Source organism: Callospermophilus lateralis, unplaced genomic scaffold (assembly GCF_048772815.1).
Source record: "Callospermophilus lateralis isolate mCalLat2 unplaced genomic scaffold, mCalLat2.hap1 Scaffold_578, whole genome shotgun sequence".
Classification (NCBI taxonomy): Eukaryota; Metazoa; Chordata; class Mammalia; order Rodentia; family Sciuridae; genus Callospermophilus; species Callospermophilus lateralis.
The window spans coordinates 309,445-337,142 of NW_027514514.1; the positions used below are offsets into that span (position 1 = coordinate 309,445).

At 38.5% G+C, this 27,698-nt stretch overlaps 1 pseudogene; it reads right to left on the reverse strand.

Annotated features, from left to right (window-relative positions):
- Positions 1 to 802: 802 nt before the first annotated feature.
- The window catches only part of LOC143386855 (lysine-specific demethylase 5B-like), a 59,123-nt pseudogene continuing 32,227 nt past the window's right edge, over positions 803 to 27,698 (reverse strand).

Consider the following 27,698-nt stretch of genomic DNA (forward strand, 5'->3'; position numbering starts at 1 on the left):
CCACAATATAAACTGCAACATTTGATACAAGCTACCAAAAAATAGGGGAGGGAGGAATGGGCAGGGAGAAAGCCAAAATACAGCTATGGCAATTACTTACAGAGCAGTCTCTTTTCTACATCACTAGTTCATCAGTGACACTAGAAACTAGACATTTGCATTCTGTACATCAACCAAATGCTAAAGCACCAACACACTGTTCAGGAGTTTGTTTTGTTTTGTTTTAATTCCAGCCCTGAAACCAACATAGAAGTTATTGCTCAGATAAATAAACCTAGTCTACCAGAAAAAAGAAAAGTGGATAAAGAAAGGAAGAAACAAACAAAAATCCCAAAAGTGGAAAAACTTAAAATCCCCAATGTGGTAACAGAGTAAACAAGAGAAGGATTCCTCAAATGAGGATTTACTGGAATTTCTGGTGCCCCTCTGGGCACTGAAACTGAGTTGGTTCTTAATCCGGTAAATCCCAGACAGAGGTACAATTTCAATGCTGTACATGAAAAGGTGCAAGCTTCAGTGCCTTCCAAATTGGTGGAAACCCCTGCAAAAAACAGTCAGCATTTCAAACCTCAACAACCACAAACAGCTCTTAAGGAAAAAAATACAAAAAGTGTCAAAAATTTTTAGTTGTTTTTTCTTTTTTTCAAAGAGTTCTGGAAAAATGATCCCATGAGGAATAGAAATAGCACCATGTACAGACTGGCTTGAACACCAGTCCTGTAGCTTTGCTGAGATTTGAGGAAATCTTCTTGGTTGGAGTCCTGAATTACATTAAGTGGGGGTGTTTGTTTTGTTTTTACTTTCAGCTTGGTGCGTCCTTCCCAGTACAGCGCACACAGATGTAGTCTTCTTTCTTTGCCATCTCTGGAGAAACACCAACACAGACCTGATGAAACCACTGATTGCAGCTGCCATCACACTGGACCCAGTCCACCTGGTTACAAAGAGCAGGAAGATGGGGTGTTCAGAGGAAAGAATGCCATTCAAAATTGGGCAGGCCAGCCTCAAGATATTCAGGCCGTTTGCCATTAACAGCCACCGTCCCACCACTGGGACCAAACGAGTGTAGCTGGCCCACCAGCCAAAGCAACCGAGTCAAAGTCATCTTCAAGTCGTGACTGCTTTGGGGTTAAGACAGTGCTGCCCTGTGACAGTAAGCAAAAGGGCATTACGTCAGCATCCCTCCCACCTTCTTAGCGCCGGGACGGTGAAAGCTGGAGGAGCAAGAAAAGGAAAAAGGGAAGAAAGAGAGTTTCTTCAAGAGAAGGGAGGAGAACCAGGAACGATGGTAAGAGCAGAAATATCAGTGGGGGGAGGACTGAGCAATCCATTCAGATCAGCTCAAAGCAGATAAGCAGAAGAGAAAGCCCCAGCGAGATGAGGTCTAGCTTACAGGGTTTCTGAGTTAAGGGAAAGCACGTCCTCTACGGCCCAAACCTCACTGACCTCATCTCCTTCTGGCTGCAGGCAGCTCGCAGCTGGACAGATGGCATCTTCATCCTCAGAGTCTTCCTGTTCCGAATAGGACATGTCTGAGGGCAGGGAATGAGTTTCAGCAGAACGAACTAACTCATAGCTACTCTCTCTCTCTCTAACTTGAAATTGTTCATGTCCTTAGGGTGGCTCAGTTTGATTTTCTTCTTTTTGGGCGTCCTCATTTTTTTAACTCGATCCCACCCTAAGGCCTTCTCTCTCCAGGCGTCTCTTCAGTTTCCTCTCAAGATTGTTGATTCCATCTCTCTTTCCTCGACAGCAATCATTCTGGGTGGAAGATGAGCAAATTCAATTTTAGCCTACAGTTTCCCTACTACTAAAATTAGTGAAGCTAAAGGAAATGGGCGAATGATCCTGGCATGGTGGCACACACCTGTAATCCCAGCTACTTAGGAGGCTGAGGCAGAAGGAACACAAGTTCAATACCAGTCTGGACAACTTAGTAAGTCTTTGTCTCAAAATAAAAAGGGGTGAGGATGTAGCTCTGCAGTTGAGCACCTGCCTGAAATGTGCAAGGCCCCAGATTCAATCCCCAGGACCACAGAAAGGGAAAATAGGTGAATAAAAAACCAAATTATTCCCCTGGTGAATATCCTGCATCCTAAACATCACCACCACCTTCCCCCTCCAATTCTATGGACAACCATTTGACTTTAACTTCCTTCCTTCCTCTTTGTTAGTGCTACAAAGAAGACTAGAAAAAAATAATGATTTGCCTTAAATTACTCAACCAGCACCAGGAGATGCAAGATCCTTCCAAAGATTCTTTTCATCAAATCAGGGAGTGACTGGCCACTTACATAGTTTCTATCTGGGTGTTTATGTCTACCCTTTGATCTGCTGGCTCCTAAGGAACCAGGCTATTAGTTCCTTCTTTAAAACCATACACCCCTACCCCTCATAGAAACATTATCTGAACACAATAATGGTGCTAGGGGCTGGGATTGTGGCTCAGTGGTAGAGCACTTGCCTAGCATCTGTGAGGCACTGGGTTTGATTCTCAGCACCACATATAAATAAATAAAATAAAGGTCTGCCAACAACTAATAAAAGTATTAAATAATAATAATGGCGCTATATTATTTGCTATCATAATGAAAAATAAATCCTAAATGCTGGTATTAGCCCCTGTATTATCTTTCATGAGATTCTTCCCTAATATGGCTTCAGTCTTCCTGGTAAGTTTCTATTTTCAGGGGCCTGAAGTGCCAGGTCAGTTAGTTCACTAGAAGGAAGCAGAAATAGTGCCCTTAACTAGGCTAAGAATTAGGACAGTGTAGAGAACCCTTCAAGTCAGCCAGCATTCAAGATGAGCATCCTCAATCTTCACACCAGCTGCCTTGTTCAGGGAGTAACAAAAGCATTTGTTCAATGTTGACTCTGGAATTATCTTTGATTTTTGAAATTGTTATAATTAAAAGCCCTCTCAGCTATAATTATATTTTCACCTCTTAGTATTTCTGTGATAGGACAAAAAAAAAAAACACTAACTCTCACTATTATCACATGGTAATGATGAAACATACACCTTACTAAAAAGAAATAAAAAAAAAAGAAATTCACACAGTCACCTCAAACAAGACCCAAACACAGGCCATAAGCTTAAACTGTAGCAAATGGTGGCTGGTGCCTACCTTCTCACGGACACCCTTAAGAGCAAGCTATAAGGCAGACACCAGGCACCCTTTTGTGGATTAAAAATATCATCTCAAAGCCTTTGTGCTTCTGCTGCCTCCAGTAGCCTCAGACACTCACCTTCTCACTGCTGGGTCTAACTGGTGAGTTTCGGTCAGTTTGGTGAGCAGGGCTTGGCTTTGCAAGTAGAGTCTGGTAAAGTTCCTGAATTTCAGGAAGGGATACCTGGAGCAACTGGGCTTCCATCAATAGCTCATTCACTTCTGGACTGATGCCTGTTTAAGACCAGACCCAATCAAAAGGATGACAACAAAGAGTCTTCACACATGTGCATTCAGGCCTATGAAATTTACAGAAGGACTGCCTTTCATAACACTTCCACCCTCTATCCTCCTTAAATGGCATTCAGTTCAAGCTAAGTTCACTTAATGTGCCCAAAGCCCCAAACTAGATTTCCTAAGACTCCTTATTACTAGAGAAGTATTAACTTCATCCCTTTGCTAATTGCTAATACAGAAAAGACAGTACCTCTACCCTGACAGCTCTACTAGAAAACTCAGAAACAAGCTGCTAGCTCAGGGCATGAATAATCTGAGTGGATCAAGGGGCTCTGACCACAAGACTAGATGCACACTGAGAAGGAGTGACAAAGGCTCAGGATTCCAACTGCAGCTTTTGGCAGAAATCATGGGGTAGTCATTTATTAGTAAGAAAAAGAAGGTAGGCCAGGCATAGTGGGGCACACCTGTAACTCTAGCTACTCAGCAGGCTGAAGCAGAAGGATCACAAGTTCAAAAGCAGCATGGGTAACTTAGCAAGACTCTGTCTCAAAAGAAAATTTTTTTAAAGGGCTGGGTGTAAATCAGTGGTGCAGCATCTGCTAGCATGCATGAGGCCCTGAATTTGATTCCAAATAAATTGGGATGGTGTAGGTTTTAAATGTGTATTACCTCTGAGATCCTCCACAAATCTCTTAGGTAATTTAATAAGACAGTCCATGACTTAGCACCTGACTTAAGTACTTTCTGCTTAATTATTAGTTGTACGGGACTGACCCTTCTGTCCCTGAAAGCAATAGACAAGGCCTTTCTCTCTGTTTCTTTCACACTTATAAAACTTAAACATTATCCCTCTTCCCTACCTAGTGAATGCACATTAACCCATATCCTACATTTAACAATGAAGTTCTGCTGGGTGCAGTGGTACATGCCTGTAATCCCAGTATTTTGGAAGGCAGAGACAGAAGGATTGCCAAGTTTGAGGTCAGCCTCAGCAATTCATCAAGACCCACAGGAACTTGAAACCCAGTCTCCAAGTAAAAAAATAAAAGGGCTGGGCATGGGGTGCAAGCCTGTAATCCCAGTAGTTAGAGAGGCTGAGACAGAGGAAAATTTTAAAGCCAGCCTCAGCAACTCAGTGAGGCCCTAAGCAACTCACTGAGACCCTGTCTCTAAAGGACTGGCGTGGGGCTGGAATTGTAATTCAGTAGTAGAGCACTTGCCTGGCATGTGTGAGGCCCTGGGTTCAATCCTCAGCACTAAAAATAAAGATACTGTGTCCATATACAACTAAAAAACTAATTTTAAAAAGGGCTGGGGATGTGGTTAATGGTTAAGTGCCCCTGGGTTCAATCCCGGGTAGCAAAAAAATAAACGGGGTTGGGATGTAGCTCAGTGGTAGAGCATCCTGGGTTCCATCCCTAAAAGACAGTACCTCTACCCTGACAGCTTCTACTAGAAAACTCAGAAACAAGCTGCTAGCTTGTACCAAAAGGAAGAGAAAGAAAGGGGGCTCAAAGCTGATTTTCATTTTATTTTTTCCCTACCACTGAGCTACATCTCTAGCCCTTTTTATTTTTTATTTGAGACAGGGTCTCAATAAGTTTCCCAGGCTAGCCTTGAACTTACGGTCTTCTTGCCTCAACCTCCCTAATGGAAGGATAAAGTTTTTTTATTATACCTGATCCTCTACAACAAAAGACTTGGTTATATCTAGATGACCTGTTACTCTCCAGCCCTCAAAAGAGCAGTAGTAGTAGTAGTAGTAGTAGTAGTAGTAGTAGTAGTAGTAGTAGTAATGATAATAATGATACACAAACCATGGAGAGGGACACAACTCCGTCCAGTAGAGAAGGGAGAGTGTAAATATGAGGTCCTATTTTCCCAGTCATCAGGCAAGGAAAAAGAGGTTGTACCAGGAGGCTGAGATACCTAATGGAAGAAAAACATCTTACAACAAGGCCTTTTCAGGATTAAAAATACTGGCACCAACCAAAGGAAAGTAACTTGGGTTATCAGGAAGGTAACTGGGAAAAAGAAAGACTAATTCTCCCAAACTGAAGAGTCTCCTGGTGTTTCTAAACTGACTAACTCAACAATTCTTTGTCAGGAAGACCAAGCCTTTAATCTTCCCAGTTTTACTTGGACTGAATTCAGAAAGGTAAAGAAGACCACTGGGAAATAAGCCACTTTCTCTGAGAACAATCATATAACCTTATGTAATTATCCTTATTGAAGATTACAATACAATAAACGTAGTCATGTACCGCTCTGAACAGATCAAAGGAGAATTTGTCAGAATCATTCACATTCACCTCCCTATCTTCTTCTCCTGTATTTAAAGGAAATAGGGAAACATTTCTTCGACCATGATTTAATAAATAACAGTTGTGTCCTTTGCCTTTACTGATATAATCCTAGCAAACCCTGTGTAAAAAAAAAAAAACACAAGCAATTCCACGATATAGATAGCTCCAATTTATCTATGCAGTGAGTATTGAATTGATCATCTGGTATATGCCAGGCACTGTATTTTTAAGGCCTGGAAAGAAATAAAAACACAAAAACCAAGGAAACAAATATGACAAGGGCATTTTTGGTTCCTTAACCCTTAAGTTGCTGAAGATTTAATTCATTTAGTTCATGTCTGTTCTTAATGGCACAAGAGCACTATAATTATCTCAGATAGAGAAATATGTACTAGATTTAAAAGTCAAATTATAAAAAGACTGACTATTGTCATTCTGACTGTGCTTTCCTGGTATCTTCACATTCTTCTCCTGCAGCTTCAATGGAGGAAGACAGAAAACGGCCTACCCCTTCCAGTGATGGTCAGGGAATCTGGCTTTGGCAGAAAGAATGCACAAGGTATTGAAACCCACAGCCTTTCTACTGAAAAAATAAAGGACTCCAATACTTCCAAAAATTATTCTTTCTCAAAGGCTGAATACACAGAAGGCAAAAGCTCTTCTACTCTCAGCAAATTCCATGAGGGAAAAAGGGGGCAGGTGCCAAATTTGTAGTCAAACAATAATTTAAAATACACACATATGGGCTGGGGTTGCGGCTCAGTGGCAAGCATTTGCTTAGCATATGCAAGGCATTGGGATCGATTCTCAGTACCACATACAAATTAATGAAATAAAGGTCCATTAACAACTAAAATTTTTTTAAAAAAGATATATACACACATGAAATACACATTTGGGTTAACAGACATATAAATGGAAAAAATACTTGTATATATGAAAAGGTGAACATTTGTTCTGTGGAAATGGAATGCCTAGGCAACAACTATTAGGAGCAGAGGAAACTAAAAGGATATGGCAGATGAGCGCATCCTTAAAGTAGGAAGCTGTAGGTGCCACGAGTGCTGGTAACACAAAGTGATTACCAAGGGAACAAACAGTGACACCATAGCTACTGACACCAGGATCAGGAGAAAGGTACAGAGATTCCCAAAACCTGAGGAGTCCAGACTCACCTTGTTGGTCTCTGACACCTGTCCTGCTGAGGCTTGCCATCTGCTATATAACAGTCCTGAGACCACACGGTCTTGCACAAATTTTAGATTCCCTGACGAGAGCAGTTGCTGGGCTCTGTGTTGCCAGTTCACGGTTCTTTCGATCATGTATCAAAGTGCATCTCCCTCAGGAAGGCGAACTCGGATTCGCTGCAGGGAGGCCAGCAAGGGAAGAATTTTCTCTAATGGAGGTTTCTCTGACCTCCGACAATGGGGATAAAGCCAGATTCAGAGGCTTTGGGAAATACTGGGTACCGCCACACAGCTAGTGTGGAAAGCATCCCTGCAGAGTTCACACTGGATCATAGGGGTAGCTGGGGCCTTCTGACATAGGCAGACTTTCATCTCCACATCTTGGGCAGGTGACAGCAACTTCCCTTCATTGGCAAGTCTAAGAGACTGCAAAGCTTCCATTTCCCTTAGGCGAGCTTCCCCAAGTGTTGCCATCTGAAAAGAGAGGATGGTATCATAAAGAAATTGACTTCCCCAGAACTCAAGGTCCTAGTAGTTAACAGAAAGGGCCCCACAGTAATTTATCTGCATTCAAAGCCTGGCTCAGCCTCACATTGTAGTGCAAGGAACTGTGGGGAACATATTCCACTCTCTATAAAATAGAGATGAAAATAGTGTGCACCTCACAGGACCGCAATGATGATTAGCTGTGATACGTGAGATAGATCACTCTGCCTGGGGCATAGGAAGCACAGTATGAGCAATTACTTAACATACATCACTTCTTAAAAATCCAACATCTATTTACATTTATCTCCTAGAAAATTTACTTCTCTGTAAATAGAGACTTTTTTATACTCCATGTGAGCTCATTTCTGAGGCTCTCCACTTGTTTTCAGTCCCATTAACTTTTGTATTCTTCTATAAAGGTACATGAGATAGAGGTCTCTTAGGCCAGCCATTACATAGTACTAGTGTATGTCTAACTGCTCTTCAATGCTGAGGTCTTCCATGTGTGCTGAGTACAGCAATTACAGGCAATGAAACTAGAGTCCTCATTAAAAAAGAAAAAAAAAAGAAACCTTTTAACCAGATTTATTTTTTTCCTCCCTCCCTCCCTCTCTCTCCTCCTTCTTTCTTTCTTTGTCGTACCAGGGATTGAACTCAGGGGTGCTTAACCACTGAACCATGTCCCCAGCCTTTTTTTTGAGGCAGGGTCTCACTAAATTGCTCAGAGCCTTGCTAAATTGCTGAGGCTGGCTTTGAATTTTTAATCCTTCTGCCTCAGCTTCCAGAGTTGCTCATACAGGTGTTTACCACCACGTCCAGCTCAGATTTTATTACATGTACACATGCATACTAAACTAAGATCATTTAATGCAAACACAACAACAAGTAAACTGCAAAGCTGCTGTTCTGCAGCAAGTTGAATGTATTCATAAAGCCTTTCTTCTTTATTAAAGAAAGCCATCACCCAGCAGAGTTTAGTCACCTTGTCTTGAAAACAAACACAATCAACTTCATAGTTATTAAGCTGAAATGACCATTTAAAGCTGCCCACAAGTGAAACTTTTTATATGCAGAGAATAAAGCACTTTCTATCTATAAGGCCTCCAGTAAATAAGCAAGCCCAAGCATTACAGATTTATTCACTATCCATCATGAAGTAAAAGTAGAGTATAAAGGTGGCAAATTCAAATTTGTACCATGTCAGAGTTGGCCATAACCTCAATCAAAAGCTGGACCATTAAAGACCTCCTCTAGCACATTACTAAAAGAAAACAGATACATGAAGGGAAACAGATTTTTTAAAAAAGCTATCAGATGCAGGACCTATTCTATTTTCTCATGTCTTTAAAATGTTAATTTGTCAAAGGTGAAACCATTCCTAGTGATCATATCCACCCATCCTCCTTCAGTCACACCATGAATTATAAGACCAGAATGAATTATTGTCTCTTTTTGAGATTGAGGAAGAAAAATCTATGGGGGGGCAAGAAAAAATAGTTCCAAAAGTATACTAAGTAACAAACCTGTGATATATTTCTTTAAAAAATCTTATTGAAAATGAACATGATGTTCAGCAATACATATGTTATCTAATAACAAGGTGTCCTCTTGTAACCAAAAAATGGAAATCAAGTGACTGACCTTTCAGGGTTCTGCCATGTGTGCATAGGAGGAGCTCTTAAACCAGAGTCCATGGACTAGATGGGCAGAGACTGACTACACACAAAGTTTCAGAAAGACATATATGCATTTCAGGGAAAAGGGACTATGACTCAGTCTTTACAAAAATGAAGCACAGATATAATAGTGTAGTTCACTATTATATCTGAGAACTACAGTAACTACACCAAAATAGTGCTTGGGTTGCAGAAATATATGCATATACCCCAAAGAAACAATGTGTCAAATATATAAATAAACCAATGCAATACCACATCGATCATAAGAGGTCAGTGAGCTACAAAAAAGCAAACAGGAGAAAAGGTGCCCTGGCCCAAAGATGAACCCATCCAGTCACGTTCCAACATCAGGTTGCTTGCTACATAATGTTATGGTCAACAATAGACTGTATATATGACAGTGTTCCTGTAAGATTATACTGCCTACTGACACTGTAGCCCTATTAGTTGTAAGGGTACACCTCTATGATGTTCACCCTTCCCAGAACTTATCCCATCCTTAAGCAACAGGTGATGTATTCCTGCTCTGTAATGGGCCATACTTTGTGCCAATAAAAGCATCCAAATCAGGCTGGGAGTATAGTTTTATAGTAGAGTGCTTGCTTAGCATGTGGAAAGCTCTGGGTTCAATTCCCAGAGCCACACAAAAACAGCTTCCAAATCATGCAGCTATCTTCTTTTACCTAATACTGTTCATTGAACATGAGCTTGACTTGACTCATTAACTTGAAGATGATATCTTGAATCAACAGTTTTACTAAATGCAGGTCAGACTCAGATAAGCAGTGCTGGGCATCAAACCCAGAGCCTTGTGAATGCCAGACAAGCACTTTACCACTAAGCTAATTCCCCCCATCCCTGACATCTTTCTGTGTTGGTCAGGTTTTTTGGTTTTGTTTATGATGATGTTGTTTTTGTTTTGTGAGATAGTCTATGTTGCCAAATCTGGTCTTGTGACACTCTTGCCTCAGCCTCCTAAGTAGTTGAGATTATAGGCATGTGCTACCATGCCAGGTATCCTGGGAAGTATAAATCTTTTATACGTGACAATTTCTAATAAAACTGAGCACTTTATTCTACTTGCCTTCCCAGTATACCTGTATATCTGAAAGGGTTAAAAATTATTCTTCCCAAGGCTGGGGCTGTAGCTCAGCAGCAAAGCTCTTGCCTAGCATGTGTGAGGCACTGGATTTGATCCTTAGCACCACATTAAAAATAAACAAATAAAATAAAGGCATTCTGTCCATCTACAACTACTATGTATATATCTATATCTATATCTATCTATCTATCTATCTATAATATATATACACTTATGTAGCACCACTTTCCTTAAACTAATTTAGTATGCCTGTAACCCCTCCAAAACAAAGCCCAAATTCTAAATACAATAAAATGAAAAGTGTCTATCTATCTATCTATCTAATATTCCAATAATAAAGGAGAAGAAAAAACCCTACTACGCACAGCTGAAGCAGTCTCTTTGCTTTCACTTAAAGCCCTCTCCAGGTCACTCAAACTCTCCAATTTGGCGCTTTTCTTCTTCCCACTTGGCAAGGGCTCCTTTAAACTTTCTCTGCTTCCTTTTCAATCCCAAAAGGCCAATATCACATTGAGGACACAGCACCTAATGTGGGACAAAGCACAAACATCAGCAAAATGGGTTTCAGATAAAGCTAAATAAAAGACTAGTCTATTAAAAAAAGGAAAGAAGGAAGAATGGGGAAAGGAAAGGAAGACAGGATTGCTTACAAAATATTTACTTTGATTCCAGATTCAATTAAATAGGTAAAAATATGCAATATAGGGCTGGGGATGTGGCTCAAGTGGTAGCGCGCTTGCCTGGCATGCGTGTGGCCCGGGTTTGATTCTCAGCACCACGTACAAACAAGAATGTTGTGTCCGCCGATAACTAAAAAATAAATATCAAAAAATTCTCTCTCTCTCTCTCTCTCTCTCTCTCTCTCTCTCTCTCTCTCTCTCCTCTCTCACTCTCTCTTTAAAAAAATATGCAATATATCACAGACTCCAGTGATGGTGCATGAAAATCAGCTTAGAAAAAAATATAATAAAAAAGTACAGATAAAGCACTTTATGAAATAGGTGCTTTCTAATCTGGTAGTGAAGTAAAACTAAGTTTAAAAGTACAATTTCAACAAAGATAGAGGAACTTAAATGAGAACATGGTCTTTAGACACTGAATGCCAACAGGTATCCAAAAATAATTTAAGATTGCTAAAAACAATTCAGAACACAGATTCATATGTAATGATGTGATTTTTGTATATGATAGACCACATATTTTACTAAGCTAGGAGATTTTAGTGCTTCCAAGTGAGCCCGCTGTAAACTTACCTCTAAGAGAGAATATGGAGAATTTTCAGTCAAGAATGTATTAGCAGCACATTCTTTCCAAGCCTGAACTTCAGCTACTAGTGATTCCAGTCTTGGCAAAGAATTTAGACGAACTGGGATAGATCGACCTCTTGTAACAAGTTCTATGAGCGTGTCTAACACTGGCACACGTCCTCCAGCCTAATAAATTAAGAAAAATTACAGCAATTTAGGGAAGAAAAAAAAATATTCCATGTAAAACAAGGAAAGAATAATTCAGATGGTCCATGATCAGTGGACCAATTCAAATTACTCCGTGACTTCAACATGTTTAATTCCCAGATGTTCCAATGGAATGTCAACATGACAAACACTGTGGTGTCTCTTTGTTCTATTATGTCATTCTAAATTGACTTGTTACATTGGTCCCTATGGACTGTCTGAAAAAACTCAACAGAAATAAAAACTTACAGTGACCCAAGCCTTTCAAATGCTGACTTATATTTTAAAAAGCAACAAAAAAGTATTTTTCTCCAATCCACTCACCAATGATGAATTAAAGTAACCCAGAATAAATTATTCAGGAAACTAAAATCTGAGTTGAGAAAGCCCAGTGGTTCTTAAACTTTAGCATGCATAAGAATCATCTGGAAAGCTTGTTTAAACAGTTTCCTGGGTCCCATCCCCAGACATTCTGATTCAGTAGGTGAGGGAAGGGTCCATGAATTTGCATTTCTAACAAGTTCCCAGGTGATGCTGCTGCTGCTGGTGATGCTAATGTTGCTGGTCCAGGAAACACAATTTGAGAATGATAATGCCAAACTGGAAGAAGAATAAAAGCATCAGGTTATGGGGGATGAACTGCACCAGTGTTGCTCTACTACAATGGTAAAACTTAACATGGCTAATGGTCAATCTTCCAGATACATCACCACCTCACATATGGATGTATTTATTCGAGTTAAACATATTTAACTCAAATCCAGCAAGGCTTTGAAACTAATTTTGAAACTATAGAAGACAGAACACACCACAAAGAATCTCTTAACCAGACAAATCCAGAAGGTGGAGCATACCTCAGGAAAATTAGACTGGACAGTGAAACCGGGGGGGGGGGGGAGATGGGATGGGGAGAACTCCATGACTTTAAGAAAAAAAATAAAAAGAGCTATAGGTGCAATGGATTAGACAACCCTAAACAACATTTCTAGGGCAACAGGGCAAACTGGGCAGTTGAATATTTATGCTCTTTTATATTTATTCTTAAAGAAATGAATCTGTTAGGGCATAAATTTCTGATGGACATTTAAAATAAAAGCATTGACTCATGAGTCACATGCCATTCCTATCATTGTTATTCAGAAGAATATGGAGTGGCTGGGTACTGGCCACGGCCAGCGGAGGCAGCTAAACTAGAGATCTCTCAAGCGAATTTCCTAAGATATCAAATAAAACACAAATGCACATTTACCTTTAAATTCGGCTCCTCTGCCCTCAGCCTCAAGCTCCCTAAACGGGGAAGCGAGGAATATCATAAGAGGCTGGCGAGAGAGAGTGAGCATGTTTCGGAGTGGACTTTTATTGGGGGGACTCTAGATTCTTTAGAAATTTCCATCCAATGAAGGTCAAAAAGGGCAGGGTTACAAGGACAGGTAAGGTAACTCAATTCCTGGGGAAAGAGGAAGGCACGCCCATGCATGGAGACACGTTTGGCTGCATTTTTACTACCCTCAAGATTGGGGCTACCATCTTCAGCCACTTAAAAGTAGCCAGATCAACAGGGATGACTGATAGTGCCTCAACTGATCAGGAGGGAAAAACGCTGGTCACATGATGTGACAGCCTCCCACAGCTGGGCACAGCTGTGCATGCTTATAATTCCAGTGGCTCCAGAGGCTGAGGCAGGAAAAAGAATACTCCATAACCTTCTAAAATAAATAATCTAACTATCAAGTGGATTGGTTTCCTGTTGTTAATCAAATCTATGTAAGAAAAGGCAAGGCTATTTTTTTTCAAGTAAGAAGCAAAACTTGCTTTTTGGTCTTAAGGACACTATTGCAAAGAAATGAATGCAATATACCTATCCAGAAGCATTTCCTTGCTTTCTGATTTAAATAAGCTAGCCTCTCCATTTGCATAACCTCACCTTCTGGTTGCTACCAATCACTGAGTGAAAAGAGGGCCATGACTACAACTAATTACTATAACATCAACAACTATTGAGAAGAGCCTGCAACTACAACTCCTTGGGCGTTTACATGCATGTAAAATACTTTTGTCTTGCTAGGATTACATTTTAATTACATAATATCCCTCAACCAATGTATCTTTTTTTAAGCCCTGTTAACCAGAACAGAGGCCTAGATAGTTTGTTGCAAACATTTATCTACAAATGTCCCATTTGGTATTTCTTATTAACAAGTGGTCAATAAGCATCAATTAAAATTACACAAATATTTAGAAAACAAGAGTGTTTTATTACTAGAATCTGAAAAGAAAGCTTGAGGCTCTTTTTCCTCCCTCAAAAGATCCATCAAACCTAAAATAATTACAAAGATAAAAGAAGACACCCATTTCCCCCACCAACTGCTTTTCAAATTGTTATCCAGCTAAAAATTGGGTAAATCATAGAAGGCATTTTTTCTGAACCTTACTAATGTTTCAAGTGAACTGGAGTTGGGGGTGGAAGGAAACACAGCAGATAGTACTGAGGATTGAACACAAGAGCTCATGTATTTTAGGCAAGGCCTCTATCACTTAGCTACATTCCTAGCCCAAATATAACTCTCTTTTTAAAACTTTATATCCAAGTCAATAACATCTAGCAAAAGGCCACATAATTACTTAATTGGTGATAATTACTTTGGATATAACTTTGAAACCCATTTTCTTTTGGTGTGGGGGGGTGAGAGGATAACCTTTTTCTCTCAACAACTTTTTCTTTTCTTTTTTTTTCCCTTGATCTGCAACCAAGTACTCAAGAAAGACTCCAAAAAGTGGGTTGAATTGTCTATGCTTTAAATATTTGATCCAATTGGTCAGGATAATAACAGGTAAGTATATCCCAAAAGGCTGAAAAGAATCAGTATTTGGGTCTCAACTCTTAAAAAAAAACAATCTGTGCAGTGAAATAAGATTCCACACACCATCCTTAATAACATGTCAATTATTAGCTGGGAGCCATGGCTCACACCTGTAATCTCAGTGACTCAGGAGGCTGATGTGGGAGGATCCCAAGTTCAAAGCCAGCCTCAGCAACTTAGCGAGGGCCTAAACAAATGAGCAAAACCCTGTTTCAAAATAAAACATAAAAAGGGCTGGGGAATGTGGCTCAGTGATTAAGACCCTTGGGTTCAATCCCTAATACCAAAAAAATATATATCCTACTGTAATTTTACTACTCCAAAACAGGACCGCCTACCACTAACTGAAGATTCTATTCCATTTATTTCTAGTACCAAAAAACAAAATCCAAAAACCAACATGTGTGTGTGTGTGCGCGCGCACACACACACACACACACACCCTCTCCCCCCAAAAAACCTGCTTGTCAATTATTGCTCTTCATAGATGCACTTACAAATCTGGGACATTTTGTTTTGTTTTTAAACCAACCTGCAGAGCCTCGACATCCTGAAGCCAATCTCTGGCTTTTTGCACTGAATCTTTCAGGGCTGCACCATTGGACAGATATGCGGGGATCTCCTGGCTCTCCTTTACAGCGGTAGCAAGGCTGTTCAACGAATGCCGTGGTCTACATAAATTAATCAAAAAGACTTCTCACCATTTTCTATGAAGGTTCATTTTTCTTAAAGCTAAAACAAACCCTCATTTTAAAAAATAAGAAATTAAGTATGGCAAATAAATCTGCAAATGCAAATGGCACTGGTTATTAGATATAAAATTAAACTTTAATTGCTCTATAATCACAAATAGGATTAAAAAGCAAATGATTCAGTAAAGCATTTAAGCTCTACTTGGACCTGATCTTATGATGGTATAAACTCAAACTTCCATCTGCACAAGGTAAACAACTTACTGACAGACATCTCTTCTACATTAAACTAGATAAACTGTCAGAATTGAGAGTTTCACTAAGGACAAAGTGAAATTCTACAGAATATTAACACATTCAAAGCAGAGTACCAAAAATTGCTCTGTTCAAAGACCTCTATTTTAGGATTACAAAAGAATGTCTATAACCTAGATAATTTCAATGCTTTATGTTGTCAAGAGGACCAACAAAAATCTATCAGAAAAAGCAAGAGTAGGAAGAAGCTTCATTCTCTCTTCTTCCTCAGATGGTTAGCCTGTGTATAATCTAAATCTAAACCTCAAAAACAGATAAAAGTATCCTGAATTACTAAATCAACAGCACAAATGTACAGTCCTGTTTTTATAGAAAAGTTGCATAATCTACATGTTATCTCTCAGCTATTTCTCTTAAGACTTCCTGACACCCCACTTATTGGTTTAAACATTTCCACCTATTTGTAAATGTTTTCTTCTCTTGAAGACAGTCTCATTGGGATCCAGAAAAATTTCATTAAATCTTATCCCTAGAAGAAGTAGTTCATTTAAATCATTAATTTCATCATGAGTAAAATAATAATAATAATAATAATATTCTTCACCTAAGTTGCAAAGTAAGCCAAAATATCTAAGCTATTTCCACATGTATTCTATATGCATTTTAGCAACTGAACACTTGCAAAATGCCAACAAATATGCTCTCTGTGCTTTAAAATGTAACTATCATCCAACCTTCCCCAAGATAGGGATATGGGTTTACTATTTTTACCTGGCCTTGAGAAGACTCTTGGCTTTGTCATCCCAGTGCTCTGACACTGTAAGCAGTTCTTGCAGCCGGGCCATAGCTTTCTCCACTGCCTAATATGGGGCCAGCCCCACTCCCAGGTCTATGAGACGTCTCATATCATCTAAAGTAAGGGAGCTGGGATCTAGATAAGCTTGCTGAACTTCTTCTAGCCAATGGGCCTGCTTCAGGTGTATCCGCATCTCAGCAAGCTGTGGAAGTTCAACGTCAAATTCAAAGCTAACATCTAGCAAGTCCTGTAGCTCAGCAGCACTAGGCATTTCCTCAGAGAGTAGTTTCTGGCTGTGTTGTTGGAAGTCTTCTACACGGTTCAAGAGATCCTAAAAGGAAAAAAGCAAACAAAAACAAATTGCATTTGGTGCAAATGCAACAAATTACAAGCTGTCCCACCAAAGTAGTAATTTCAAAGCCAGACGTGGTGGTGTACACCTGTAACCCAGCAAATTGGGAGGCGGAGACAGGAGGATCCCAAGTTCAAGGCCAGCTTGAGCAACTCAGCAAGGTCCTAAACAACTAAGCAAGACCCTATCTAGAAAAAGATAAAATAAAATAAGGGCTTAGGATATGATTTGGTGGTTAAACACCCTTGAGTTTAACTGCTAATAAATAAACAAGTAATTTCAGGAATTGGCTCCTTTCAGACTTAGAATCTTTAATTCACATTCAATGTGATCCTCTGACATCATCCCTCCTTGATTTTACTAATAATATAAGTAAATGAGGCAACTAACATAAGCCAACTGTAGCAAGTTTCTTGCTAAAACAAGAGACTATGTTTTTTTTTTTAAAAAAAAAAAAACCTTACACCAACTGTAAGAACTAGCTGGTGGTCACTTTCAAAATAAAAATTTTGAATTTTCTCTCTCTTCTACAGACATATTATAATTTCTTTATGCGCACCCAATTTTAATGTATATTAAAATTTATTTGAAATAAATGAACAAAATAATTAGGAAAGAGAATTTAATGATTAAAGTTTATTTACAGAACACAGAATTAATAATGTACTCCCACACATCCTCTATAATTACCGTTAGCAGTGGTGTTTGACTGAGGACACATGGAAGAGCATACAACTGTGTCACAAATTGTCGGAGTTCATTCACTGTCAACTGATTTTGGGATTTTCCTCCACCAGATTGATATCTGCAAAAAAAAAAAAAGTCCAAGGAAGCTGTATGAGAACCTTATTCATCACTCACAGGTTCCAATGTCAAAGAAATCTGGGACAGAAGGAAAAATCAGTTAAAACAGGTTTCCAAGTTTAGGTGACAAAAATGATCAGAAGTACATACGTAGTTTGCCTTTTGCCATTAAGCAACTGCTGGGCAACAGAGGCACACTTTTCTGCATCTTGTGTGACTAAGCGAAGGTGACGCAAAAGATCATTATCTGGGAATTTCTTCATTTCCAATTCTTCAATTAAAGACTTAAAGCTGACAAGACCTAGGAATAAAGAAAAAAGTCACCTTTTTATAATTATTATATTTATTAGTACTGTCATAGAACTGAGAGGGAGAGATTGCTTTTATCTACTCTTATCTATAAACATAACTTGAACACTATTGCAATGGTCATTAATAAATTTGTTCATTTGAAGTGGGCATAGTGGCATAAGCCTGCAATCCAAGCAACTTGAGAAAAGCTGAGGCAGGAGGGCTGCAAGTTCAAGACCAGCCTCAGCAATTTAGCAAGGCTCTAAGCAACTTAGTGAGACTATCTGAAAATAAAACATAAAAAAGGGGGTTGAAGATGTGGGTCAGTGTTTCGATGCCATTGGTATCAATCCCCAATACCAAAACGTAAAAAGAAATTGATTACTTAAATAAACTTATTCATTTGAGTGGGGGGTGGGGGTGGCAGCTGGGCAAGAAACTGACTGGCAGGGGTGCAGTGCAGGAGGTACTGGGGATTGAACCCAGTGCCTCACACATGTGAGACAAGGGTTCTACCAATAAGTTACAATCCCAGTTACAAGGGTTCTACCAATAAGTTACAATCCCAGCCCTGTAGCCCTTTTGATTTTGAGACACAGTCTCACTTAGGCTGGCCTCAAACTTGTGATACTCCTGTCTCAGACTCCCGAGTCACTGAAATTACAGGCATGCACCACCACGCCTGGCTGGAGAAAAAGATTTTAAACAACTGTTTAGATGTGGTCTTCAATATGAAAATATTAAGATCTACTCAAGATGGTACACACCTGTATGTATATGAGGCTGAGGCAGGAGGACTCTAAGTTCAAGATCAATGTGGACTACTTAGCAAGACCCTATCTCAAAGGAAGAAAATAAAAAGATAGGGATATAGCTCAGTGCTAATGTGCCTCTAGCTTCAATACCACAAAATAATAAATAAATAAAAGCTTTCCCAAGATTCTATGTGAAATGTAAAATGCTTTCATCTCTGAAACAAAGAGGTGTAAAAGGTTATTGTGTTTCCTAACAATATTGTTAAATAAACTATCAAGCACAATTCATATACTAAGTCATCACTTTGATGTAAGGGCATCTGCTTTATTCACTCTTGGGTTTTAAATGTGTTGCCAATGCTCTAGAAACCTGGCTGCACAGAGGTGGTAACCAAGGATGACTTCAGCTCTTTCTAATAATCTGTTTTGTTGATAACTTTAAGTTGTCTGCATCACAATCAGTCCCAATTTGCTATTCAGCAAGCCCCACTTTCTGTGCCACATACTTTTCTTCTTATTGATTTTTGCCTCCAAAGCTTAGTTCACATTCAAGGCCCATTCATTGTAAGATTCTGCTCGAAGCTTCAATGCATTCATCATAGGGTAGAGATCATCCAGAGTGTATCAATAACTGGAAAGAGAATACCAGACAGCTTTGAGACACATGGCTCTGGAGAAAACTTAATGTTTTATACTTACCATTTTAGCCCGAGAACAGGAAGATCACTGAGCTTTTAATAAAGATTCCATGCTATTCATAAAGGGGGGAAATCATTCCTCTTACTTACCGCAGTTTATATTTATAAGGAGGACAGGAACACAATTCCTTTACATGATGCAAGCAAACAAGCAGGCCAGGTTTACAAGAGCAGGAGATGGCAGACATGAAGCATGTTGTTTTGCATTTTATACACTGTCGCTTATCATCTGGCAACAACTCAAAATCCATTCTCTCCGAATCAATTACTCCCTAAAATGAAGTAGACTTTAGAGACTTCTAAAGGACAATAATCTCCTTGCCCCCAAGACTAAACAAACAAAAAAAAGTCTTACCAAAATACAGAAGCAGGGCAAAAATGTGTGGGATACAAAGTAACAAGGACCTCCACCTTTTTGAATAACGTAAGGTCTTATGTTTGGCTTTTCTGATCTAAGTATAAAAACAGAATGTACTAACAATGAGTAGCTGCTTATCCTACTCCAAAATGGCCTTGTCCACGTCTTCAGCAAAGATGGGGATAAAAGAAATAGATAAGCTTTCTATTTATGAGAAAATGCTACATAGAGCTTCATAGTGATATTCCTGGATAATCTATAAAAAGAATAAAAATAAAAGAGCAAGTGGGAAAGATACCCAAGTAGTAACTGTATACTAAGTGGTCTCTTAATTTTTTACAGAAAAAGTTATCTGCAGTGATATCATTATCTCATGAGGTTATAAAATGTGTGTAATAGAAGAGACTAATTTCAAAGTAAGACTCTCAAGGGAAAATAGTCTTAAGCAGTGAATTTCACCTATATTCTACACCATCCAATTTTTAGAGGGCCCTAGTGGGATGTATCTTTTGCCACTCAAAGCCTAAACTCTACCACCTATTCTAATTATCTGCTTCTAGATCCAAATCCAACTTGAAAATGCCAGTCCTGAGCCTTCTGTTTTATTTTAACCTTTTGGCTATTTCACTTCTAACAAATATATTGACCAACAAAAACAAGGAGAGTAAGGAAAATGCTAATTAATGTTTTTTATAAATATGTAATTTTTTCGTCTTACATCTATAATTGAGAATGTCATGAATGGAGACAGTTGAAATTTTTTGTTTAAAATAAGATTAGCTACAATTACTAATGTATGAGCTTAGTAGGTCACTTAAATCCTCTGGGCATAGCTTCCCCAACTATAAAGTATCAGGGGAAGGTAGATATCCTGCAACTAATTCATAATGGACCTCAGAGAGTCAACATTTCAGCATACACCCAAAAAGGCACATTTTTAAAAAAATTAACTAAATTCTACTTGAAGACTTGTCCCCAAAGATATCCATTAAAAATCTATTAGAGGGGCTGGGGATGTGGCTCAAGCGGTAGTGCCCTCGCCTGACATGTGTGCGGCCCGGGTTCGATCCTCAACACCACATACAAAAAAAGATGTTGTGTCCACCGAAAACTAAAAATTAGATATTAAAATTCTCTCTCTCTCTCTCTCTCTCTCTCTCTCTCTCTCTCTCTCTCTCTTTCTCTCTCTCTCTTTAAAAAAATGTAAAGAATCGTTGACAGCCTATACTTGTACAGTTGTTTTTTGTTTTTTGTTTTTAAATCTACTAGAGGGCTGGGGTTGTGGCTCAGTGGTAGAATGCTTGCTTCGCACGTGTGAGGCACTGAGTTTGATCCTCAGCACCACATAAAAAGATAACAAAAAAGGTACTAAAAAAATCTACTAGAAATGGCCAGGCGCAGTGGTGCATGCCTGTAATCCTAGTGGCTTGGAAGGCTGACACAGGAGAATCGTGAGTTCAAAGCCAGCCTAGGCAACACAATGTGCTAAGCAACTCAGTTGAGACCCTGTCTCTAATATAAAATAGGTCTGGGCTCAGTGGCTGAGTGCCCCTGAGTTCAATCCTGGTACCCCACCCCACCCCCGCAAAAAAAAAAATCTACTAGAAATTAAAAGTGAGTTTAGTGAGGTTGCAGAATACAATTAATCAGTTGTATTTTTACATGTTAGCAATTAGAAAATAAAAAACTTTAAAGTGCCACTTATAATAACGCCAAAAAAGAGAAAAACATAACTATACCATGTTCATGAACTAAAAGACTCAGTATTGTTAAAAGTATCAATTATCCCCAAACTATTTATAGGTTTAATAAAGTCCCAAACAAAATCCTAATGAGTCATTCTGGTAGAAATCAATCAGCTAATTCAAAGAAAATAAAAGAGACAAAACTATTTTAAAATAAAGAACAAAGTTGTAAACCAGGCAAAGTGGTGCACACCTGTAATCCCAGAAACTTGGGAGGGTGAATAAAGAGGACTGCAAGTGAGACCTTGGCTCAGAATGCAAAATACATAGGGGCTGGTGATGTGGCTCAGTGTTAAAATGTTTGCGTTCACCCTGGGTTGAACCCCCAGCCCCCAGTAGGGGAGGCAGGGGTGGTTTTGTAAGATACAAAATTTTAAAACTTCTTAGAAAATTACAATAATGAGGAGCATATGGCATTAGCAATAGGACAGATGTACATATGTATGAAGTGATTTTCAACCAATATGCCAAGGTAACAATGAACAGAGATACTTTTTTCAAAATATGATGCTGGAACAACTAGACATCCACATGAAAAAAAATAACTTTGACCAATACCTTATTACACAACAAAAATTACTTGAAATGGATCAAAGGCCTAAATATAGTCTTCAAACTATAAGATTCTAGCCAGGAGTGGTGGCACACGTTTATAATCCAGCCACTCAGGAGACTGACAGGAGAATCTAAAGTTCAAGACCAGTCCCAGCAACTCAACAAAAAAAAACCCTGGGGGGGGGAGGGTAGTGCTGGGGATGCAGCAAAGATAGGAAAGTAGGACCCATACCCCCCACCCCCCACCCCATGATCTACAAAAGGAAGAAATCTGGCTGGGGATATAGCTAAGTTGGCTGAGTGCACACCTCGAATGCACAAAATCCCGGATTCAATCCCTAGCACAGCAACAACAAAGGAAGACATAAAATGGACTTCATTAAAATGAATACATTCTATTCTGTGAAAGACAGTGCTAGGAGAACCAAAGATAAATCAGACTGGGAGAAAATATTAGCAGAACACTTATCTGATAAAGGACTGGTATACACAATATATAATGTACTCTTAGAATAATCTAATTTAATAAATAAAAAGGGCCTAATATGGGCTGGGGTTGTGGCTCACTGTGAGGCACTGGGTTTTATCCTCAGCACCACTTAAAAACAAATAAAATGAAAGGTATTATGTCCATCTACAATTAAAAATATTTTAAAGGAGGGGTACAAACATTTGAATACAAAGATAGAGAAATAGGTGACAAAAAAGTCCACAATAAGATAGGCAGTAAATAAAAACAAAAATGATATATTACTATACATCTACTAGAATGGCTTTCAAGGAAATTAAATACACTAAAAAAAGACTTCTTAAAGTGTGTAAGAACTTTAATAAGTTATACCCGGATGACATGCAATTAGGTGAGGCGAAACCAATTTACGAACAGTCTCCCTTAAGGCTTTCTCATCTTCAATCATAATGGCCATGTCTTCCTGAACAGTTGAAGCCACTACAACATCTAGTACATCAGCCTTAGACGCCATATTACATATCATCTCATCATGGGAAAACACACAGTAACGGTGAAGCAGGCAGTAATGCTCCACACACTGTCGGCCTAATGGCAGCTGTGTTGAAAGAAAGGAGGAGATACACTCATCTTCTATTTCCCAAAACTTCTAACTTGTACTATCAGTTAATCAAATGTCGCATTCTGGGTTAAAACATTTATCAACTCTAAAACCAGACTAAGATACCAAGACTAGACCCAGACCTTATATATCTTTGGATCTCAAAGATCTAGCATATTGGGTACCTTAGTTGGGTACCAAATATCACACTATAAAATATCATACTAGCATGTATGAAGGCAATGGAATCTCAGCACCACATATTTTTTAAAAAAAAGGTCCATCAACAACTAAAATATACTTTTTTAAAATATTCAACTTTATAACTAAAGGAAACCAAATGTGTCAGTAAATTGCAATACTGTGAATAATTTAAACCAGTATGGACAAAGTTCCAGACCAGAGTTGCAGAATATTAATCAATAGCCTCCTTTCATCATTAAGTCAGGATACTGAAGAGGCTAAAGAAGGTCACTTGAGCCCTGGAACTTGGGGTGAGCCTGGGCAACATAGTGAAACCCCATCTCAAAAGAACAATAATCAAAAACAAAAAACAAACAAACAAAAAGTCACAACAAAAACAAAAAATAAAGTCTTGCTACAAAAGAAAGAAAAAGTTAGTGGAATTAAATAATTGTGATTATATTACATAAGCTTGATTTACAATGTGGTACAAAGAGCCTTATCTCTTTATGGACTGGAAAACAATTTGCAGACTGTCCAGCTGAACATCAACGGGTTATAGTAACAATACACAGGGCAGGTTTGAAAGCATTATATTCCATTTCCACAGTTAGAAAAAGCTCACTAATTTGTAATTACATACCCAGTCAACAGTGCAGAAGTTAACAGCCTCAGCAAAATTAAACCCTTGGTTAAAACCACTGTGGTAAGCTCTTGGAAATGTAATCACAAACTCTCCAGCACACTGATTCGTTTGATAAACCTAAAAAGACAGACAATTAGAGATTTTTGAGGTTCTCAATTACACTCTCACCAAAGATAATTTGGACATAAACTATTAGGTGATTCTCCAAAACATGAAGCTTTCTGCCAGTTAAAACTGAAGAAAAAAAGAAAAGAAAAATTATAGATAGAATGTCACCTAATTTCTGCCACAAGATGGAGCAAGTACCCCAGGCTACCATAGTTAGTTACTCTGAACAAAAAATATGGCTTCCAATACAAAACTTTGACCACATCCAGGATCGATTTTTTTGATAATTTTTCTAAATACAGCTACCATAAAGAATATCCTACTGAGTATGATGGTGTAATCCCATTATCTCAGAAGGTTGAGGCAGGATGATCACAAATTCAAGGGCATACTCTGGAAGGCAAGCAAATTGGCAAGACCCTGTCTCAAATTTTTTTAAAAAATTAAAAAAATTAAAAATAAAAGGGTTGGGGATGTGGCTCAGTGGTTAAGCATCCCTGATATCATTTAAAAAAAATCCTAATGTAATTTCATTAGCCCCAAACAGGATAACCTACCACCAGCTGAAGATTCTATTTCAAGAATATCATAATAGGGCTGGGGTTGTGGCTCCGTGGTAGAGCGCTTGCCTAGCTCGTGGGAGGCCCTGGGCTTGATCCTCAGCACCACATAAAAACAAATAAATAAAGACATGTGTCCAACTACAATTCAAAAATATATATTTTTTAAAAGAATCTCATACAGAGCTCTTCCTGATTTGGATCTCAAATTTACTTCCTATCATTCCACTCTTTGGATTAACCAAACACCAAAAGCACCTGTATTATTCAAGGCACACAACTTTTACACTGAACTTACATAAGAGCACACAGCTTTTTAAGCCTCTGTATCTCGAATTTATGGTTGTTCCAACTGTGGTCAAGACCCCAAAAAAATCAGAAATTCTAGTGATGGGGCCCAGACATATGCATGGTAATGACTCTATTGGAGTTCTCATAAAGACAGACTGTGTCACATGAGCAAAATCCTTTCTATCTGAACTACTTTCTTCCTCTCCTACTCTTTGCCAAACACCGATAAGCAGAAGATCAAACTCCTACTTCAGATGGCATCTAATTTATAAGCCCTTTCTGAATCTCAATAGTCTACTTGACACTAACAAACCACACCACCCTTTCCATTTTCTACATAAACTTTGTCCCTTTTCCCCTTAAATTGTGAATCCCTATTGCACAAGGAGCTCACAAGGAGCTCATTCATCTATTTTGTTTGTTTGGGGTACAGGGCATTAAACTCAGGAGTGCAAATTGGCAAGACCCTTTTATTTTTGAGACAGGGTGTCTCACTAAACTGCTTGGGACCTCACTAAATTGCTGAGGCTGGCTTTGAACTTGTGATCCTCCAGCCTTAGCCTCCTGGATCACTGGGATTATAGGTGTGAGCCACTGCACCCAGCTTATTCATCTACTTCTGTAGGTCCAGAATGTAGTCTTGCATGATTTGCTCAAATACTAAAGAACTAGAGCCAAGTCTTGCATTGAGCAAGCTACTTTTGACAAATGGGGCAAGACCAATCCACATTAGGGGGGGCAGGGATCAATGAGCAAAGTACTAACAATGAAAGTATGGAAGAATTTTAGTACTTATTGGTCATTATTTTATCAGTTATAGCCCATGCATAACTTATGATACCTCAATGAAATGTCTTTTCAGTCTATTCCCATTGACTAACTAACCTGTGGCGCCAAAACAGATAAAATTTAGGTCACAGCAAGATCAAGAACTCACTTTAGGGCTGGGGTTGTAGCTAAGTCACAGAGCATTTGCCTAGCACATGTAAGGTATTGAATTCAATCCTCAGCACCACATATAAATAAATAAGTAAAACAAAGGTATTGTGTTCATCTACAATTAAAAAAAATTAAAATAAAAATAATTCATTTTAACACTATTAGTCTATCATTTACATTTTATTTAGCTAATTAGGATGGACTCTTCAATTCCATACATCTCAATATAGACTCCCAGGCTGGGGATAAGGCTCAGTTGGTAGAGTGCTTGCCTTGTATACACAAGTGCACAAGGCCCTGGGTTCAATCCCAAGCAGCAAAAAAAAAAAAAAAAAAAAAAATCAATATAGACTCCCAAAATATCTTCAGAGTATTATCCAAAAGAAAGCAAGCATATGAATGTTACTTTATGTAACAGCAATCTCAGAGAAAATATCCACAGCACCTTCCAAGTCAAGACTGGGAGCCCTGAACAAGCTCAAGACCTAGAAGTAAATTTTCACTTAAAATAAAACTTGGGGATAGGGGTACAATATAAATAATTTCTATTAAGAATGATACTTTGGTTCACCATTCAAAATGAAGATCATATACATTCAATATAATTATTTTTCAAATAGGGACAGAATATAAAGAATTCTAACACCACTCTATTTATTACAAAATCTAGCCATTTTCATAGTAAACTATGTATACTGAGAGATCATTTAAGTTTTTGCTTTAGGGCTGGGGTTGTGGCTCAGCAGTAGAGCGTGAAAGGCCTTGGGTTTGATCCTCAGCACCACATAAAAATAATAAAATAAAGGTATTGTGTCCAACTACAACTAAAAAATATTTTTTTAAAAAAGTTTTTGTTTTACTGATTATAAGACTGAAGTCATAAAAAAAATTCAGTCTAGAACATATTAGTGGTGAGAGTTGCACAACCTATGAATATACTAAAGCCATTGAATGAACAATGAGAAAGAAAAAAAGAAAAATATCACACTTTTTTTTTTTTTTGGCAAAGCAAGACCATTCAGTTATCCAGGTATTAGCTGCAACAAATCAGTTTCTGTGGTATTTGAGTGACTACCCCCACTGGGTTAATGCTATATATATAATACCAACTTGCATCAAGCACCTGTTTCTGCTATGAAGTATCCTATGGAAAACAGGTAACCAAATCAACTTCATTAAAAAGTAAATAATAGGGAATAAGTGGTGAATTAGTAAGTCGGAGTGATAGGAGGATTAACCAGAACATACAGGCACTTCATGAGTCATCAGGGTATTGGGGTTCATGATGGTCACAAGCTGATGGAGGAGATCTGGTTGGGACACAAAGAGCTCTGGAGCTAGTTTCTTCATTACATTTTCCAGCTGCTCAGCAGCATACCTTGGGACTCCATAGAGGTTTTTGGCTCACCCCTGGAAAGAGATTATAAAAATAAATCAATCTGCAATACCAACACAAAACAAAATGTTAATCAGTTCGTATTTTTCAGACCCTGCTGTGTAAGACTTAGTTACAAAGGAATGTTCAAATTGAGGAAGTATCATTATAAATGTGATCTGAAAATATGTAATGCATTTTCTACCTTCAAGTGTAAGTGTAAGCATGAGACTTTCTAGCTGAGGTCCATTCCTCTCCCAGCTCCCACTTTTAACTAACTAACCCTTTAAAAAATGCAGATATTCAGAATTTGTAATAATAAGGGATCTACAGGATATGAAGTTCCACGGTTTCCTACAGCAACTGACAAGAGATGGCAACTCTCCATCTTCCTCTTCCCTTGCCCATTCTGACAGATGAGGTTACATCAAAAATGATAAGGCAATTAGCACTTCTAAAGAGCTCTTATTCTTCAAAGCATTTTCAATTGTCAACCAATTAATCTGTAACATCCCTGTGAGATATGATAAATATCATCTTCACTTTACAGCTGGGAGTAACTGCCCAGGGAGGAAGAACTGATGCCATACGTATATATGCCATCTCTTCTTTCTTGTGGTACATTCTTGAATTCCTTATATAAGGATTTAAGTGAATTATGAATCTTCAAATATTTTTATATTTAGAAGCAAGATGAATAAAGGGGGGAAAATAGATGTGAAGAAATGGCTTTGAGA